The sequence below is a fragment of the Struthio camelus genome, chromosome 3 (genome assembly GCF_040807025.1).
Source record: "Struthio camelus isolate bStrCam1 chromosome 3, bStrCam1.hap1, whole genome shotgun sequence".
Lineage (NCBI taxonomy): Eukaryota > Metazoa > Chordata > Aves > Struthioniformes > Struthionidae > Struthio > Struthio camelus.
Window position 1 is genome coordinate 4203095 of NC_090944.1, and position 19573 is coordinate 4222667.

General features: G+C 51.6%; 1 pseudogene; it reads left to right on the forward strand.

Moving 5' to 3' along the window:
• LOC138066511 (otoferlin-like) overlaps positions 1-19573 on the forward strand; it is a 155927-nt pseudogene that overhangs the window by 108323 nt on the left and 28031 nt on the right.

Below are 19573 nucleotides of genomic sequence, written 5' to 3' on the forward strand. Positions count from 1 at the left end.
AGATCCCCTTAGCAACCCCACAACAAGGCCCAGCAACTCCAACACAACGCCCAGCTCCCCTCTGCACCCCCACAGAAAGCCCTGCACCCGCAACACAAGCTCAACACCTCCAAGACAAGCCCCAGATGCCCTCAGCACTCCCACAAGCTCAACGCAACAAACACAAAGCCCAGATCCCCTCAGCAGCCCCACCACAAGCCCTGCACCCCCAACGCAATACCCAGATCCCCTCAGCACCCCCAACACAAGGCCCAGCACCCCCAACACAACGGCCCAGATTCCCTCAGCACCCCCAACACAAGGCCCAGCACTCCCAACACAAGGCCCAGCAACCCCAACACAAAGCTCAGACCTCTCAGCACCCCCACCAGAAGCCCAGCATCTCCAATACAAACTCCAGATGCCCTCAGCACTCCCACAAGCCCAACACAACAAACACACCGCCCAGATCTACTCAGCACCCCCAAAACAGGGCCCTGATCCCCTCTGCACTCCCAAAACAAGGCCCAGCACCCCGAAAACAAGACCTAGCTTTCCTCAGCACCCCCACAACAAGCCCTGCTCTCCCCAACACAAGGCCCAGATCCCCTCAGCACCCTGCATGACAAGCCCAGCAGTCCCAACACAATGTCCCGATCCCCTCAGCAGACCCACAAGCCCAGCACCCCAACACAAGGCCTGATCCCCCAAAACAAGCCCAGCAGCCCCATAAGAAAGGTCCAGATCCCCTCTGCACCCCCGCGACAAGCCTAGCACTTGCAACAAAAGGCTCAGCACCTCCTGCACAACGCCCAGATCCCCTAAGCACCACCATGACAACCCCAGCACCCGCAACACAAGGCTCAGCTCCACTGAGCAGCCCGAAAACAAACCTAGCACCCCCAACACAACAAGCAGATCCACTCAGCACTCCCAACACAAAGTTCAGTGACCCTCAGCACCCCCACAACAAGCCCAGCACCCCCAACACAAGGCCCAGGTCCCCTGAGCAAACCTATGACAAGACCAGCTCCCCCAAAGGGCACGGAGGAGCTGCCCTCCCTCACTCTCTGTGTGGCTCTTGTTGCCGCAGCCTCCTTGCTTCCCCCCCGGCAGACGGGGAGCTTTGGGCAGAGAGGCGGGAGGCAGGGTTAAGGGGAGGCCTTGGCTGCAGAGGTCTGCCCCTGCGGCAGGTGCTGGAATGGGGAGGGCACTAGTGTGTGCCTGTGGCCTGGGCAGATGCCCCAGGAGCAGGGGGAGGCGCAGGCCGGGGCAGAGCAGGATGCAGCCCAGAGGCAGAGAGGTGGGCATGGCCGTGCTGAGCTGCCGAGGCCAAGAAAGGATTGTGGTGGGGGCGCGTGCTGAAAAGAGGGCAACAGCAACATCTGCACTGCACAGGCAGAGCCGGATGGCTCTGTTTTGGTGAAAACGCACCTGTTCTTGTCATGGTGCAGTGATGAGCTGCAGAGCACAGCAAACAGAGGCAGCAAACAGATGCAGCAGTTTGCGCAGCAGTGTCTGGGCTCTGCCTGGGCCTTTTGTGGGCCTTGTTGGAAGTTGGGGAGGCTTTCTGGGGACCCCCGAGGAACTAGACAGTGCTTGCTGCTAGCAGGAAGGGAGAGCTAGGCAAGGACTACTGCAGGGGGCCTTGACTTAACTTCTCCTGGGAAGTTCTAGCTAGGTGGGGCTGCTGCTAACGAGCTCTCTGGGCTGGCCTGGTCAGAGGGAGTTGGGGCTTTTGTTTCAGGTGGCTCCTGATTGGGTGGGTCAAGCACCCTTGTGAGTCACTGCTGGGCAGAGGCCTATATAAGAGCCAGGCCTAGAGCCCAGCTCCCAGAGTGGGGCTGGCAGAGGCAGCAGTTTGGGCAGCAGGCAAAGAAGGTGCCTCTCCCTTTTCTGCAGTGGTGTGTCCTTCCCTGGGGCATGGTCATGACATGCTGCAGAGCACATTCCCCAGTGGCTGTTGGAGGTGCTGCCTCAGCTGTGTGTGAGGCTTCAACCCAGACAGACCCTCAGACAGCAGATGCAGCTCTGCAGGTGTCAGGCTGCAGGGAGTGCCTGGGGCCTTTCTGTGAGGCCTGGGCTGACAGTCAGCTCTCCTGTGCAAGGTGTGCTGTGGTTGACCCTTTGTATTGCCAGATAAAGGAGCTGGGGGAGGAAGTGAGCAGGAAGTTAGCAGTCCCTCTTCTAACCTCAACCATTCTGTGATTCTGTGAAACCTCCTGTTGTCCCCTGTGTCACAGAGAACACCACTAAAAGTACAGGATACAATGAGTTCTTTCAGAAGAAAGAACGTCTTCTTCCGGAGCTGGGAAAGGAGTTTTTTTTCAGCCATGAAGCTTGGCAAGACGCGTCCACCAAAGGATGATCATTGGAAGCAAGGTAGGTGCTGGGAGGAGGTTGTTCCCTGATCCAGTACTGCTGTTCCAGGAAAGCCCCTGGTCCCATCCACTTACGGATGAGACCCCCCCCCGGCTGCACCCCGTAAGTGGCACACATCAACGCTGTTGGTAACTCAGGGATTAGACAGGGAGCATTTGGTGGACAGGGTGAAGGCTGGAGAGAGGGTCTCCATGGGGGAATCTGGGAAGCAGGGATAGATGGAGAGAGCCTTACACTGAAGGCTTTGCCAGATCTCACCCGCTTTGTGAGATCATGGTGAAACCTGGAAGTCAGGTGGGCAGTTTCTGGCTTATTTTAAGGATTACTTGCAAGTGTAAGAGCAAAAAGCGTGATTTAGCCCTTTCACTGCTTCTCTGTGATGCATGGAGACCCGCATGAATAGCGTTGCAGCAGCACAGTGAGAGGTAGGGCTCTGTTGCCTCAAGGTTGTCCGTTCCAAGGTCTCGATACCTGCTACAGTGCTGAAATGGGACACCTTTCTGGAAAGGCAGAAGGTGGTTAGCGATCGGAAATTTGTTGTTGTTTCCATTCGGCTCAAACTATGATGTTTCAGTGACAAAGAAATTGGGGAATGCCTTTTTGTGGAGGAAGACCAAATGTTGCTTTAGATATTCTTCATGGGCAAATCTTTGTTGTTGTTCAGCCAGCTTTTAAGAGAAGAAAGGAGGGATTTGGCCTGAGACACTATAGAGGTAGAGGCCTTGGCAGACTGTAGAGGCATAATACTGAAACCTTGGTGATCTTCCTGCTCTCCCCAGTGAAAGGGTGTTCTTCTTGTGGTGGAGACTTCACCTAAGGTGATGAGGAAAGCCATCTGGGATGCAAAGGCATGAAAAGGCTGTACTTCCAGATTGTGGAGTACATTCACATGTAGATTTACCAGTGGTGGGGGAACAGTTGCAACAACTGTTCATGTGGTCATTGCCTCACAGCTGTGTGTATCCTTCCTCCCCCTTTGCCCTCCACAGGGCGTAGTCCTCCCAGCATCCCTCCTGAGTGGTGGTCTGCTTCTTTCTGCCATCCCAGGCAGATTGCCAGTTCTGCTCGGGTCAAACAAACCCACTGAATCACTGCAAGCAGAGCTGGGAAGGTGCTGGTCTGTCCCTCCACCCACACGTGGCAGGATGGAATCTGCTTAGGTCCCTCAGTGGAAATGAGGACACTCTTTTCACACACAACTTGCTGCCCCACCTAGGAAAGCTTTTCCTAGCATCCAGCCTAGATCCCCCTCACTTCAGCTGAGGCCCAAGGTTATTTCTGTATTATCTCACAGAACCGGGCCAGACTATGGTGAAGCAATTGATCCAAGTCTTGGATTAGCCACGAGGTAGGAAACCTGTTTCCCAAAAGCGATGTCTGTGCTCTATGCGTGGTTTTGGTAGTATTTCCCCCTGTGCCAACGAAACAAACCAGTGACCCTAAAGCAGCTCCCCACCTCCCTTCATCCTCAGCATTGCATCACCTTATGGCAGTTAGAGCTGCAGCACATGTTCACATGCTCTTTTACCTCGTGAAGTCTGCATTGCTCATTTGTCGGATTTCAGTTTTCCAAAGCTTATTGCCTTCATGAAACTGTGCTGGCACACAGCACAGGTGGAATAATGTGTCACGCTACGCAAACCTCTCTTAAAATCCATTTTAAACCAGGTTGTCTGTGGCCTGACCAGGTGACCACTGTTCTTTGTATTTCCAGGAGAGGTTGATAGGATGTATTGGTTACCTTTCTCGGAGTCTTCAATTATCCACCGAGTGGAAACAACAAGAGACGTTCTTTTGTCTGTGTGCCTTTATGCAGAGGAACCTGCTGTTTTGGAAGCAGAAGACCTGGGCCGAAAAGCCATGAGACTAGGAGGTGGACTGGACCCAGACACAGTCTCCTTGGCTTCCGTCATGGCTGTAACCACCAATGTCTCCAACAAGAGGTGAAGGCCAGATGTGAGCTTGTGCAAGCCAGGAGGTGATGGCAAACTCTCAGACGTGCCTGCTCCCCAGAGCCATGTGTCCCCTGAGCTGAGCTATGCTGGAAATCACGTTGCCCCATGCAACTGTTTTCAGAAACGCTTGAACAAAGAATGTTCAGTGGCATTTCACAGCCCCTGGAGTTTATATTCCTCTCATGCCAAGAGAGCTGGCACTGCGAGGAGTAACCCTGGGAAATGCTCTGTCACAGTCTGCAGTGAGTTCCTCTGTTGTTTGACGGAGGTCTTTTTTCCTGCCCTTTGGAAGGTCCAAGCCTGATATCAAAATGGAGCCGAGTGCTGGGAGGCCGATGGATTATCAGGTAGGTGACAACGCTGTGCCCCCAACTTCAGCTCGGGGGGTTCAGAGCCCAGAGAGAGACCATTTCACAGGGAGTGTTTAAGGGGAGGAAGAGGCGAGTTGAGAACTTTTCTTTCACACTTTCTTGGACCACAACTATCAGCAGAGTAGTTACTTGAGGAGCTGAATCTCTTAGTTGAAGCCTTTGTCCCCGATGGCCTGTGGGACAGCTCTGGGACCAGGAGGAAGGACTGACAGTCACTTGAGCAGGCCTAGGCTTGCTGGAGTCCCACTGAGGCTGTGCCTCCTCCCCGTGCAGCAGGTTATGGACCTTGGCATGGCATTGTTGGGAGCGAGTCCAGTGCAGGTTTCAATGTACTGTGCTCACAAAAGCAACTGACAATTTGTTTAAGTCTGAAGGCTGGCTCATGTGTGAACGACTGTTTCAGGTACTGTTCTGTAGGAGGATGACTTTCAAAAAGCTGGTGTTTAAATGCTAGAGTGATAAGCTATATCCCAAGTAGTTAACTGGATTTGCTGTCCATTGTGACAAGCCCAGAAAGCCCAGCTTAATCAGGGTTTGAAGCAGGCAATCTCCAACACAGTTCTCTTAATTTCCAAAGGCTTTCAGTACCTGTTTTAGTGTTCCCAATTGACGAGGCCTGGCTGGCAGTACTCGTTGGATTTCCTCTGGTAGGTTGGTGCCTGGTTGCTGTTATCTTGTTCCTCTTCTCGTTTTCACCGAGTCATGCTGATTCGGCAGCCGTTTACTTTTCTGTCCTTGCGTGTTAGCGCAGTAGCACGTTCCTAGGGATGTCTGGGAACAATGCAAATAATGATTTGTTGTTAAAGGTTTATTGTAGACCATATACGGCGTCCACTTCTAAATCCCATGAGAGACCAGTTGACATCAGAAGATGCAGTAGAGCAGTATGTGGAAGAGGTTTAATTATACGCATAAAAAGCCTAAAGCAAGTTGCGAGGACGACGAGGACTGAGTGTCCCTGGTTCGGGAATAGTATAATCAGAATGTAAGGAGAAGGAGGAAGGTGCAAGACAAATTATGTGCAAGACAGAGCAAGAGGTTCAGTTAATTGGCCAGTGCAAACAGGAGTATCACAAGGCTGGTTTTCATTGGGAATGGTGAGGGAACAGAGCGGTGACCTTAGCTGCTTACCTCCTCAGAAGGAGTCTGAGAGTATTCGCACCTACCTTGCTGCCCTTGAAATGAGGAAGGGATTTGAGCTGGGTTTGTTAAGCTGGTGCAGCTTTGGGTGAGGGGTAGGAGGTTGCATTTGCAGCTCAGCTCCTCTGCAGTAAGTCAGTTTGTGCAGCAATCAATGCCAGGCAGTCTTGTCCTCTTCTTTAGAGAGCTCAGCTGTCTTTTATCAGCTTCCTTTTCTGAGCGGTTTACCCCTTGTATTTTTTAGCAGAAGCAAGTTAAGCCAGTTAGGGCATCAGTAGCAGAGTGTCTGCTCCCGCAGCTTAGCTAAATCTGTTCAACTTTGTGCCTTACGTGCTCTTGGAGCAGAAGAGCCATCTGAACGGACAGGGCTGCTCTGATGCGCCTACCTCCCATGCCATGCCGCAGCTCTCTCAGGCTTGTAGGAGCAGCCCTGTCCCTTTTGTGTGATGAAGAGAGACTACCCAGCTGCCACCCCGGCACTGAAAGCACCTTGGAGAGGAGAGCCAGGTGGAGACACAGTTTAGGGCAGCCAAGGTGGAGGTCCATGAATCTCTCTCCCCAGGTCAGCATCACAGTCATTGAGGCACGGCAGCTGGTTGGGCTCAACATGGACCCCGTGGCCTGTGTGGAGGTTGGAGATGAAAAGAAATGCACGTCCATGAAGGACTCGACTAACTGCCCTTACTACAATGAGGTGAGCTGGATTTTTCCTGAGGTGCTGCTCCAGGCTCGTTGCTCCTCAAGGCCTACACTGCAGTTTGACAGCAAGTTACATTTATTTGACTTTGGTTTTTTTCTTTTTCTTCTGTTACCTTTTGCTGGAGTAAGATGAAATCACAAACCATGCAGAAGGAGGGATGAAACCTTGGCCCTCTGGTATTTTACAAAATGGTGACAAAGAACCAAAGCAAAACAAAACCCCTTACTTGATCAGTTTCAAATTAAATGATCCTGTGCCCACTTTCTGAGTCTTTCCAAGAAGTTAATGCTTTATTTCAGTTTCTCAGATCACTGATGCTGTCAGTTGTTGGGCTGACGTGGGTCCCTCTGCAGCTGTGACGTGAACTGCAGGCTGTTCCTCTGCCCAGACACGTCTCTGTTGGTGGGATATGGACCATAATGTTGTCCTTCAATTCAGGAGGAGCCCATGCCTGCTTCCCTGCTTTCACGCATGCTCCTTCTCTTTCAGTACTTTGTCTTTGATTTCCATGTTCCCCCAGATGTCGTGTTCGATAAGATCATCAAGCTGTCCGTAAGTGAGCGTGGTTGTGTTGCCCTTTTCAGTGGGCTTTGGTGGAAACCAACCCATTTTACTTACTTGTTGGGATGGATTTAAGACCCTTGATGATGCGAGACCTGTGGCAGGAGCGGAGGTGCTCAGTCCCTCTCTCTGAGCCCTCATGTCCTACGAGCCTCACCTCCTTTGCAGACCCCCCCAATCCCTCTGTCAGTGTCCTTATTGCTGCAGCCACACACCCCTCCACTCGTGTTCCCTCTGTGGCTGCTCTCTGGTATTTCCTAGCTAGGCAAAACTAAGCCTGTCTCAGGATGTCTCTTTAGGCTTGGGGAGAAGCAAGAGCTTCCTGAGGCTGCCAGTGGATTCCCTGAAGCATGAGGGTGGGTACAGCTCTTGAGGAAATTCAGAGTTGTAAATAATGAGAGCAAAACAGAGGCTCCAGCTCTCCCCAGAGCCGCAAAGGAAGACTAGGAAGGAGATTCATAGATTCACAGATCAAAGCAGGCTGGCTAGGAGCATCCACATCTATCCCATGCATAGTCTGGCTGTGTAATTTCTCCCAGGAAGGGAATTAAAGCATAGATTTCAAGCATCTTTGGGACACTTCCTTGAGGAGAATGTCTCAGTGTTTGGTGCCATAGTAGCTGGAACACTGCATCTTGTTTCAAAGATGGGGGTTTTTTTTACTTTTTTTTTCTGTTGAATCCAAGTGTACACTTGCTTGCAAGACTGCTAAACAAGAGCTGCCAACCACACTGTGCTTCACAAAGTGATTATATCTCCTGCCCGGACTAAGCAAGATGCATCAAATCCTTTAGAAGGGTTCAGTGTCAAACATTAGAAACAGCCCTACCCCTCCCAGCATGGCTGGGCACAGAAAAAGCTCTGACTTGTTGTTCTCCCTCGCTTTTCAGGTGATCCACTCAAAAAATCTCTTGCGCAGTGGGACTTTGGTAGGCTCCTTCAAGGTGGATGTTGGAACTGTTTACACCCAGCCTGGTATGTCACCACAATTTGCAAGGGGTCATATAGATGCCTACCTTCACCATCAAACAAATGTCTTTGCAAGGTAGCCAGGCAGTCACTAGTTTCCTTTGGCAACACTTAGTCAACTTAATTTTAGTATCCCAGGTGCAAGCATGTCATCTAGGCTCCTTCTGCAGTCAGAAAAGAGCCCTCAGCATCTCCAGAAGATGGTATATCCCATTCTAGGATAAGGCATAATGCACGCAGGTAGAATTGTCCTCAGATGTGCCATTCTCTCTCCACTGACCTCCTAAGAAGCTTAGATTAGCTTGCTTAGGCAAGATGTTGACCTTTCCGAGAGCTGAAGGTCTAGCCCTGTGTGGCTGGCCTTTAGACCAAGACAGGAAGATGCCCAGTGTGCAAAGAAAGAGAGGTTAATTAGAGCTTCTGTGAGAATGTCATGTTGCTCACTGACGATAAAGCCTGCCTTGACTTAGCACAGAGGGGCCCGATGAGTGCTACTAAAATCCACTGTGCTATCGTGGGCTTTGTTTAGAGGACCTCTGTTTCAGGGAAGCCTGTTTTATAGAACCATAAAAGAAATGTGGAAGCTTTCAGCATCCTGCACTCGCTGTGCGCAGCGAAAGCAGGCATGGTTGGGATTAGTATAAAGGAGGTCCAGAAGGGTCCCTGGAGAGGTCATTCAGTCCATACCCTTGCTCTTGGGAAGGATCAGCCCTACTCCGTGACAGGCTCCCCGCTGAGCTTCTGCCTGAAAAGTCACTGAATCAGTGAATCGTCTTGAACGTGTCTGGCAGACTGATGAAGCAAACCCGTCTGCAGGAGAGGAGACTAAGAAATGCCTGCTCTGTACAGAAGAGCATGGCTCCTTGGAGGGCCCAGGGCTTGCAGCATGCCAGCGTAAGGAACACCTGAAACTTCCCTTTAGAGAAGAGACATCCAGAATCACTGGGATCTTATCTTAGCTCATGCAGCTTTTTGTAGCACTCTGCCCCTCTGAAGAGTCCTGAGAGCTAAGTTTCCATTTCAGGGGGGCTCAGCAAACGATGCTGGAAGGGATCTGAAGAGAGCGTCTCTTCTGATGCACTCCACAGAAGGATGAGATCTTTCTCGCCCATCTGAGAGGCACCAGGCCTTAAAAATGTCCAGTGATGGAAACTCCACACCTCTACAGGCAGTTTATCCCATTGCTTCTCTGTCTCCAACATTGGGCAGATCCTCCCAATGGATTTTCAGGGGGTTCTGTCTGGAATTCCTCACACCTGGAGAGGTCTCTTTATGCATGCATGCAGGCTTCTGCAGTCAAGTGGACAGACATGCCCAGTGCTCGCAGTAATTCCTGTAATTGTGATAAATGTCTGTCTTGTTCCTTGGCTTTCAGAGCACCAGTTCTATCGCAAACGGGCCATCCTTTCTGACCCTGAGGGTCGGTCTCACTGCTGGACTTAAAGGTTATCTGGAGGGTGCCGTTGCCGTGGTAGGGAAAGGGGACAACATCAAGACACCACACAAAGCCAATGAGACAGATGAGGATGATATTGAGGGGTAAGGATTCGCAGAGCCAGTTTCCTGTATCCTTCCTTGGGAATGAGCTATGAGCTTTTCGTGTCACTTTATTTTGGATTATTCAGTAAGGACAGCATCCCTTCCCAATTAGGCTGACAGCCCCTCTAGTAGTCGTGCACTGCAATCAGAAGTGCCAACTAGATTGTTTCTCGGAAAGAGAAGAGTTGCTAGATTACTGATGCAAATCCTGGTCACATCACTACAGACCAGTCCTTTATATCAGTTCAGACCCTCTGCTGCTGGTTGTTCACTTGTGCATACCATCACCAGCCTGATGTGAACCAACATGATGTCCGTACTTTTTAGCTGTTGCTCCAGTTGGCCGTTGAATGGGAGCCACAGAAGTGAGGTTGAAGGGAAGATGGGAAATGATGGCTGAGGTCTCCCTACCCGCTGTAAGGACAGAGAGGGCACCAAGGGGCTTAAAGCAGCATGTGAACTCTTTTGGACTATTGTTCCATGCTGCAGTCATGCTCTTATCCCACTTTATTGTGGACAAAGTTCCTTTAGAACTGTTGTTCACGGCATCCTCTGTAGCTCTCGGGGAAGAGAGAAGAGGCAAGACCTGCCACGAGAAGCCATTTCATGGAGCTCAAGTTTCCTTCCAGTATAACCACTCCAGTTCTCCTTATACCCTGGCAGGGTATGAGGGCCTTTTCCAAAGGTAAAGGCCCTTCTAACATCCCATTCATCTGGGCTGCTGCAGATGTCTAAACTAGGTAGAGATTAGTCTTCCCCTCGGCTCCACTGCTGATAATGATTATATCCCTTTAGAAAGATGCAGGTTGTCTCTGAGGCACCTCAATGTGTTGCCATAAGGTTTCCCTTATGAAACCGCCCTTCCCCGTCCTGAATCGGGAGGGTGGGCAGGAACAGGACTATGATAAAATATAGGGCTGCAGAAATGGCTACCTTTCCACCTCCTCACAGCCTGTGCCCCACAAGGGGGGCAGCTTCTCCCTCTTCTGCAAGTCTCTCCCGACAAACCTGCCAGGCCCAGGAGCTGTTTTGAGTCCTGTTTTCTGATGCTGCAGGAACCTCCTCCTTCCAGATGGGGTCCCTCCGGAGCGGCAATGGGCTCGTTTCTACCTAAAGATCTATTGAGCTGAGGGGCTGCCCCGTATGAACACCAGCCTCGTGGCCAATGTGAAGAAGGCTCTCATTGGGGAGAGCAAGGACTTGGTGGACCCCGATGTGGAGGTGTTCTTTGCAGGGCAGAAGGTGGGTGATCTGCTTGCTATACTATTGTGACATGATAACGTGAGCAGGGCTAGCCATTATGCAGGTTTGGGACTACGTGGCCAAGGATGATCTCAGCTGTCCTGGCATGTAGATGTTGAACTGTGTGACAAAGCTGCTTGTTTGTCATGTGCCACGTTCCCTTCTCTTGCCCAGACTATGAGGGGGTTGCAGCAGTCTGCAGTCTCCAGCAGTCTCTATTTGGGAGAAGAAAGTCCCGAGCAGAACACGTGTTGCTATCATGGTCATTAGCAGGGGAGGAGTTGAGGTCTGAAAGAAGGTGGGTGGCTTGTGGGCTCAGACCCTTGTGAAACATGTGCTTTCTCCTCCCACTTGGCAGGGGAAGACATCTGTGCGGAAGAGCAGCTACGAGCCCCTCTGGAATGAGCAAATAGTCTTCACAGGAATGTTCCCCCCCATTGTGCAAGAGGATAAAGATCCAGGTCCGAGACTCTGACGAAGTCCATGATGTGGCCATTGGGACCCATTTCATTGATTGGCGGGAGGTCTCTAACGAAGGAGACAAAGGTAAAGCTAATATGAGGGGAGGACTGAGACACCCTCTTCATGGTAGAGAGAGAGGCTTCCCTTTGGCAGAGAGTTAGCAAAATAGCCCAGGCTCCTTCCCCAGCCCTGGAGACAGCTGCTCCTTGGTGGCCAGTAGGAGAGACCTTTATTCCCTGCAGTGGTTTTCTGAGATCACTGGGCACCCATTCCCTGAAAACCAAGTCCCATAACATGCCTCCAGTCAGAAACTTGAAAGAAAAGACACCCAAGAGCAACGGGCCCTTCCAGAAAATTCATGGCCATGAATGGATGAATATCTGACAGGCTCTCATGTTCACACAGACACACACATGCATGAATGCACACACACACAAATGCACTAGCGCACACGTGGACAGGACCAATGTAAAAGCAGAGAGGGCTCTATGAAGGTGGCTAATGAGGGTTTCTCCTCTCTGTTGCCTCATGCTGGGTGGCTTGCCCAACGGAGTAGTTGTGTGTGTCTTTGACGTGGTGAGCTGCACAATCCCCCTCACTGCTGTCACCACAAAATCATCTCCATGTATTGTTGCAAGTGTGTATTTTTCATGTGCACGCGCACGCACACATACGCATGCTCAATCCTGTAGTACAATACCCAGAGCAGGGAAGTGATGGCATTCCATGAGCCAGCTTGAGCCCTGAGACAAAGCCATGCCCTCCTTCTTGCACATCCCCTTCACTACGTGTGTGTCTGGTCTCCTGCAGGCTTCCTGCCCACCTTTGGTCGTGCCTGGGTGAACATGTACGGCTCCACTCGGAACTACACCCTGATGGATGAGCACCAAGATCTGAATGAGGGTCTGGGTGAAGGCATCTCTTTCCGGGCCAGGCTTTTGATAAGCCTTGTTGTGGAGATCTTGGAGATGAGTTGCTGACGTGAGTCTTCCCTGACCCTTTGGTTGCCAGTGACAAGTGCTGGGTGTTAGTGATAGTTTGCTCAGTCCCCTTGGTAGTTATGTCTGGCCTCATAGACTGAGGATTTTATTTGGTGTTGCACTAAAAGCACTGGATCCCCCAGCACAACAACAAATCTTGCAAAGATTTTTCAGGTTTTATGGTCATTCAAAAAGAACGTGCAGTGAGCCTAGACACCGAGTTCAGCCAGACACCTATCTCTTAGAAGGCCTGAGCAGAGGGAGAGAAAACCCTCGTAGTCTCCATGAAAACCTAGACAGTGGCACGTCCCCTTCATAGAGCCCGTGTAGGTGTTCAAGGTGCCGAATGTGGCCTTCTGGGACCCCCTGCCCTGTGGCTTGTTCTCCTAAGGGTCCATCCAGCTGACCTTAACCTTGTATCCTACTTGCCTGTTTTTTTTCCTGCAGAACTGTCCTGGGAAAATGGAGGAATTCTTCCTCTTTGGAGCCTTCCTGGAAGCTACCGTGATGGACAGGAAGATTGGTGACAAACCCATCAACTCTGAGGTCACAATAGGTTGGTGGTTTTCTGAGGAGGTTGGTTTTGAAACATGCCCGGCAGAGACTGCAGGAGCCAAGGCCAAAAGCAGGCTGTTTACCCCCTCTTTCCATGCTAACGTTTGACAGAGCATCCGAGGCTCTCAGTTTAGGAAGAAGGTGATGGCTACTTCATTGGCACAAGCCATGCGTGTCCCCAGATGAGCTCTTTGCTGCGTGATCTCCTGTCAGCAGTGGATCTGCTCCATCTCTCAGTTGAGAGCACCTGGCTTTGCGTTTCCAGAGGTTAACCACCAAAGGAAGGATGTATGTTTCTAATGGCTAGGAAGGGGGCATGAGTAGAGGACAGATTTCTGTTGTTAGTTTGTAATCCCTGGTCAGGGTTTCAGAAAGCTGAACTCCACTGTCCCCCATGGTTCCTGCAGAGGAAGTTGCTCCCCAGCCTGAATTAAAGGCAGGTGACTGAGGCTGTTTAACCCCAGTGTGAGTTATAGCCCTGTGACTTCTTTCCTGAGGTAACTACGGGAACCAGATTGATGGCATGGCCAAGCCTACCTTGCGGAGGAAGAAAGATGGAGAGGATGGGGACGAAGCAGAGTCTGAGCTGCTGCAGAACTCAAGTGAGGAAGACGGTGATGAGGATGGAGAGCTGGTCTCCCTTTGCTCATCTCAACCCATGAAACCCCTGGTCACAGACAGGTAAGTGTGCCCTCCTGGCCACCAGAGGGCGGCCTTGCTGGGCATGGCAAGGGGAAAGTGAGGGAAGGGACATTGCAGTGTTGTAGTGAGGTAGGAGGGGTCTGTCTCCTGCCAGCAGCTGGGAAACAGAGAGGCAGTGTGCTCCCTTGCCTTGCAGGAGAGGGAATTAGCATCTGGTTTCTGAATGGTCTGTAGGCTGATGGGAGCAGCAGACCTAAAAGCTCGTGGGGAGAGATGTGACTTAGTTCCTTGTCCGAAGGTGTTGGCATGTGTGCCAGGTATCTGAGCTCCCCCGAGAGTCAGCAGAGATGGAGTCAGTGCAGTCCCAGGAACCTGGAGAGTCATTCAGCCAGCCAGCCCTAGGAGCAGCAGCAGCCGCCACTAGCTCTCCGTGCCCTGTGAAGGGAGCTTAGCTAACTGCTTGTAGAGACCCCATCTTGGGTATTACAGCTAAGAAGAGCTGAACACCCACCGCCATTGCCTACAGTGCTGAGCACTCTTGTCGATTGCCTGTTGTCTCATAAAGGTTGAGTTGACCTCTCAGCCTACCCTACAGAGGGCCCCTCTCATCTACGCGGCCAGTTGTGCCCAGCGCTCCTAGCTATCCACACCTTTAACGCTCTACCTCTGTGGCAAATTAGGGGAAAGTTAACCAGTGGATTCAAAAATCATTGGTTGGCATTAAAAAAAGCAGATGGACTGCTGCACATGCAAGTTTCAGACATTCAGAAAACCAGCCTAAAAGACAGGTCCCTGCCTAGGACCCTTTGATGCCACAGCAAATGTGTGAATGCACAAACGCACTTCTGCCCATCAGGGAGGAAAGAGGGAGGGAGGTACCTGGGCTTTGCGTCTTTGATTTCTCTAGCTGCCTGACATGTGAAAGCATCCTGGAGACCGTTTAGAGATTGGCAAAAAGTCTACCTTGAAATAAGGCATAGATTTCAGTAATTAAGGTAATTTGTGCTGGGGCAAGGTGCATTTGGAATCGCTTGGGATCTGAAAAGCTAGCCGAGGTCACAAACACAGAGAGGGGCGGATGCAGAAACTGCTGGAGGAAGTTCATGAGAATGGGTTAGCAGGAGTTTGGGGTAAAAGTCTTAAAATCCTTTCAGTGTCTAGATTTGTAGCTTCTCTCTCTCTTTTGGTCAGTCTGTCTATTCCCATTCCCTCTAACTATTGGCATGCCTCGTTCTCGTGTGTCAGTGTCAGAGAATCAGGATATGGGGAAAGTAGATCCTATTCCTGGGACTGTGCCAAAACTGGTGAGTTTCACTGGGCAGATGAGTTCTGTTCTCTCTGCTTCAGGTTCTCCCTCTGTAGAATTGAGGCAATTCTTTGCGATGTGCAGGTAGAAATTACCCTAACAGACAGGTGATCCAGACAGCTGCAAATGTGAGTCTACTCGATGCTTTCTACCTGTGACGTGCCACTAGTGGGGCGTCCGGGATTCTTTTGTATTCTGGGGTTAGTTGCACTGAACTGGAGAGATGGTTCTTTGTCAGATGTAAGAATGTATTAGATCTAAGCGGTTCTGCACATATGACGGACACTGGACAACACTAAACCATGACCAGCAGACAATCTACAAGTATAACAAGGCTAAGAAGTATAGTAAGGAATCCAAAACCCCCACATATCAGAGCTCTATGGTTAAGCCTCGGAAGCCCAGTACAATGACTGCTCTTGGATGCACGGTATAATGACCGCTCTCGCCCTTTCCTTGTCCTTATGGGCCAGCCCTGCGGTATAGTTTTCCCCGGCTTGTTCTCACCACGCTCGAGCTGCGCCAAGAGGATTCAGGTTCTCTCTGGCAGTTGGCATCAGGGGCGTCCCCGCTGATGGGTGGGTTGTGGGGTCCGCAGGCCAGCTGACGGTGAGTCCGAGTCCACACAGAGGTATGTGGCTTGCTGTCTTTTATCCTTCCCGGGCTTAGTTCATTGATCAGTGCCAGACCATAGCTGGACAATGGAACGGATAGTCTTAGGTGATAACAGTAGGGATGCCAACAGGATGGTCAACAGGATGCTTATCAGTATATTCAGCAGCTATCAGTGTGCATGTTTAACAGTTGCACGTTTAACAGCTATCAGTGCGCACAGTCAGCAGCTATCAGTGCGCAATTCCAAGGTATCCAGATGCTTAGAGTGTGAGTCTGTGGTGTCCCTTCTCCTTTGCTGACTAGGTTTGCTCTGCACTCATGCTGTGCACTCATGAGGCTACGGCACCCCCACAGTGTGGTGGCTCTGGCCGTGGTGCACCCGGGGTTCCTAAACTCTTGGGGAGCACCCTAGAGCAAACCCCTCTTCTAGGGGCTGCACCATCCTGAGTCCCACACTTGCCTGTGTGGCGCCTATCACTACCGCAAGCACCTGGAGCTTCAGAAGGCTTTTCAGAAAGCCCAGAAGCAAATGGGATCAGGACCCAGGTCTTGGTGTGTCTAGGCTGCACGCCATCCCTGGCCAAGATTTGAATACAAAGGACTTGTACTCAGGAAGGCTAATCGGATTTAACCTGAGGAGATGTATTGGAAGTGGATTATTGTAACTATTATACCAGCAGATAGATGTTGCTAATCAAAATTAACTGACTGACTTAATTCAACTGGGAAATGGAAGAGACTAACCTGAATCAAGGCTGTTTGCATTCTAGATAGAACTGTCTGCCTGGGGTTGCTGCACTTGTTAAGCAGCCCATTGGGAAGGTGAATGCAGAAGGGAGATGGAAAGCACAGATGTTTTACAGAGCGTATTCCCCTGGGCTTTGCTTTTCCTACTCCCTTATCAGAGCACAGGGAGTTTCCCCATCAACTGTGGGACTCTGCTGACATCATCTGCCTAAAAATAACCCAGATAGCTTCACTTCATCTTGTGAAGCTGTTTTGTAACCTAAGGGTGATTCCAGTTGCAGCAGGATCTGCAGTGGCTTTATCCAGGGTGAATCCTGGCTCACAGCGGATGCTCAGGCTGCCTTGGGCAAACCAGAAGCGTGAACCTGTTCTGCAGGGCATGCCTGTGATTCTGGCTCTTCCCCCCGCCTTTTCTGTGCCATGACTATTGTCTCTCCATGCCACGTCCATCCCACAGACGAATGGAAATCTGGCAGCTCTGCAAACAGCAGAGACCTCTGCCTGTTGTGAAGGCCAGGGGGGTCTATAAGAAATGCTCGCTGGCTTTCAGAATAGGGTGTTAGTGCTTTGGTTTCACTTGTGCTCGCTCATGGTGTCTGCCTGCATGCGCTGTCACACTGGAGCACCTGGCCAATGCATGCAGCCCCAACCCTCCCTGGGCAGAGGCAGGGGTTAACCCAGGCAGGGCATGCCTGGGGGCAGTTTGGGTGGGCCTTGGCTGGGAGGGGAAAGTTTCCCCCAGGCATGGCTGGCCTAGCTGTGGGCTTGGGTGGGGACCGGTCTGGTGCTAGGAATCACAGAATGGTTGCGGTTGGAAGGGACCTCTGGGGATCATCTAGTCCAACCCCCACCTCTGCTCAACCAGGGTCACCTACAACATTTTTCCCAGGACTGTGTCCAGATGCTTTTGAATATCTCCAAGGAAGGAGACTCTGCAGTCTGTCTGGGCAACCTGGTCCCGTGCTCTGTCACCCTCACAGTCAACAAGTTTTTCTTCCTATTCATATGGAACTTCCTGTGCTTCAGTTTGTGCCTGTTGCCTCTCGTCCTGTCGCTGGGCACCACGCAGAAGAGTCTGGCCTCCTCCTCTCGACGCCCTCCCTTCAGATACTTGTCCACATTGATGAGATTCCCCCTCAATTTTTTCTTCTGCAGGCTGAAGAGTCCCAGCTCCCTCAGCCTTTCCTCCTAGGGGAGATGCTCCAGTCCCTTCATCATCGTACTGGCCCTTTGCTGGACTCACTCCAGGAGCTCCATGTCTCTCTTGTATTGGGGAGCCCAGATGTGGACACAGTACTCCAGATGCGGAAGGGTGCTAGGAGAGATGGAGTCTCTGTCCTTGAACGTGCAATTCATATATGCTACTCCCAGCGCCTTTCCTCTTGGCCTGACTTCATGTATATCCATTTCCCCATCCCAGCACTCTGACATGCTGGGAGAGGTGGGGGGCAATGGCCGTTCCTGTCTGGGAGTGGTCCTACCACAGAACATCCTTCTGCTTCCTGTTGCAGGAACTGCTTCCACCTGCCATACTTTGAGAAGAAGGCCTGCAGGTACATCAAGAGCTGGTGGCCAGACCAGCGCCGGAGACTGTATAATGCCACCATCATGGACAAGATTGCAGACAAGGTGGCCAGTAGGTGCTGGGGATGGAGCTGGCTCAGGGGATGGGGTAGGCCATTCCTGGCACATCCAGGCTCCCTGCATGTCTCTGCAGCTTGTTACAAAGCAGGGCCAGACCGTTGCAGAGAGCCTTTATCAAACTCATGCCAGGAAAGAGGAAGCTCCGCAATACTAAACACTCCACAGAATGAATGGCCAAACCCTGGGGGTTGAATGAATTTTGGTGTGGGTCAGACCCAGAGTGTCCCCCGGAAGGCTGAAGGAAGGTGGGAGACTTTACCTGCCTGGACTCCTGGAGTGAGCCCCTTTTGTGGCAGAGCCTCCTTTGTAGCCTGAACTGATTGCTGAGGAGCCTTTGTGATGCCTGCAGGTGGAGAGAGGTGAAATTCACATCAACTGAAGCCAGCCTCCCCCAGCCAAACATGTGCCAGAGCTGAGCTCTGAGGCAGGAAAGCCTGGGGAAGAAGCAGGTGTGTGCTATTGGCAGTGCCAGGGCTGCTCTTCATGGAGTGGCTGTGGTGCTAAACCTCAGCCTGCTGTGGGGCTCTGCTCCACTGCCCCCTTCACTGCTTCCCCCCCATTGCCATTCCAGGAGGAAGGCCTCAGTGATGTGCAGGAAACGATCAAGACGGAGAAGCCACAGCTGGAGCGCTGGCTCCGAGGGGTCCTGGAGGAGCTGAGCAGTGGGTGCTTGTGAGTAAAAGACTAGCAAAAGCTGCCCACCACAGACCTGTGCTCTCAGCCAGGATATGGGCAAGATCATGGGACTGAGAGCATGAGCTCCCCTTGCGTTATGCTCCGAGATGATAGGCAATCATTTTCTTGGCTTAGCACACCACCATATTGATTGCCTTCTGCCTTGGAGCATGGGCGAGGTGGTACTCGCCTCTGAATTCCAAAGACCCCCAGCCAGTGATGAAAGCCACACAGACTCAGTCTTGTGGCCTCCACAGGCTAGTGCCTGAGTGGTACCTTCTCCTCATGCACGTCATTGAGTGCTGGGTGTAAATAGGCCACTTGGCTGCGATTGCAGCGCACACTGAAAGAACAAGGGCGCTTCCGTGTAGGCAAGTGCCCTACTGCTAGCAGAGATCCAGCCTGGCAAGGCTGCTTGCAGAGAGCCAGCAGGCTCTCGCAGGATTCATGCTGACGAGCTTTTCCATCAGGCGCTTTGTGACCTTAGCTGACAAGGACCGGCACCACTCTTCCCGCACGAGGCTGGATCGAGAAAGACTCGAGTCCTGCATGAGGGAGCTGGTAAGTGTGATTCAGCTGGGGAGGAAGATTCGGGAATGGGGCTGGTCCCCATCAATGCGGCGGGGAACCTTGGTCCTTAGGGGTCTTGACTTCCAGTCTCTGCGGATTGGTGGTTTGAGGTTTATTGCTAAAGAGGGGGACCCAAGAGCACTTCCTGTCTTGCACAGGTCCCACATGACCCTTGGGTCCACACCACTACGTCCCCTCCATCACGCTCTGCTTTTCATTGGGAAGAAATCCCGGAGTGCAGAAAAGGAGTCGCTTTATTGTCAAAGAGTTCAGGAGAGGGGAAAGCAGGAATGTAGGGGACCCTGCCGAGTATAGATGCTGCAGGGCTAGCTCTAGCCTGGGTATTTGGAGCTGGTAGGCCAACGTATTGGAAAGGAGCTGTGCAAAGACCAAGTGGTTTATCCAGCTGACGCAATGAAGCTTCATTAGCCAGCTGCATACAACAGAGTGATGAATGTGACCTGTGGAAGCCTCTATGTCCCCTCTTCTGAACTGCCAGATGCTGATTTGTAGTGGAGTCAGGGAAAGGGGAGAGGCTA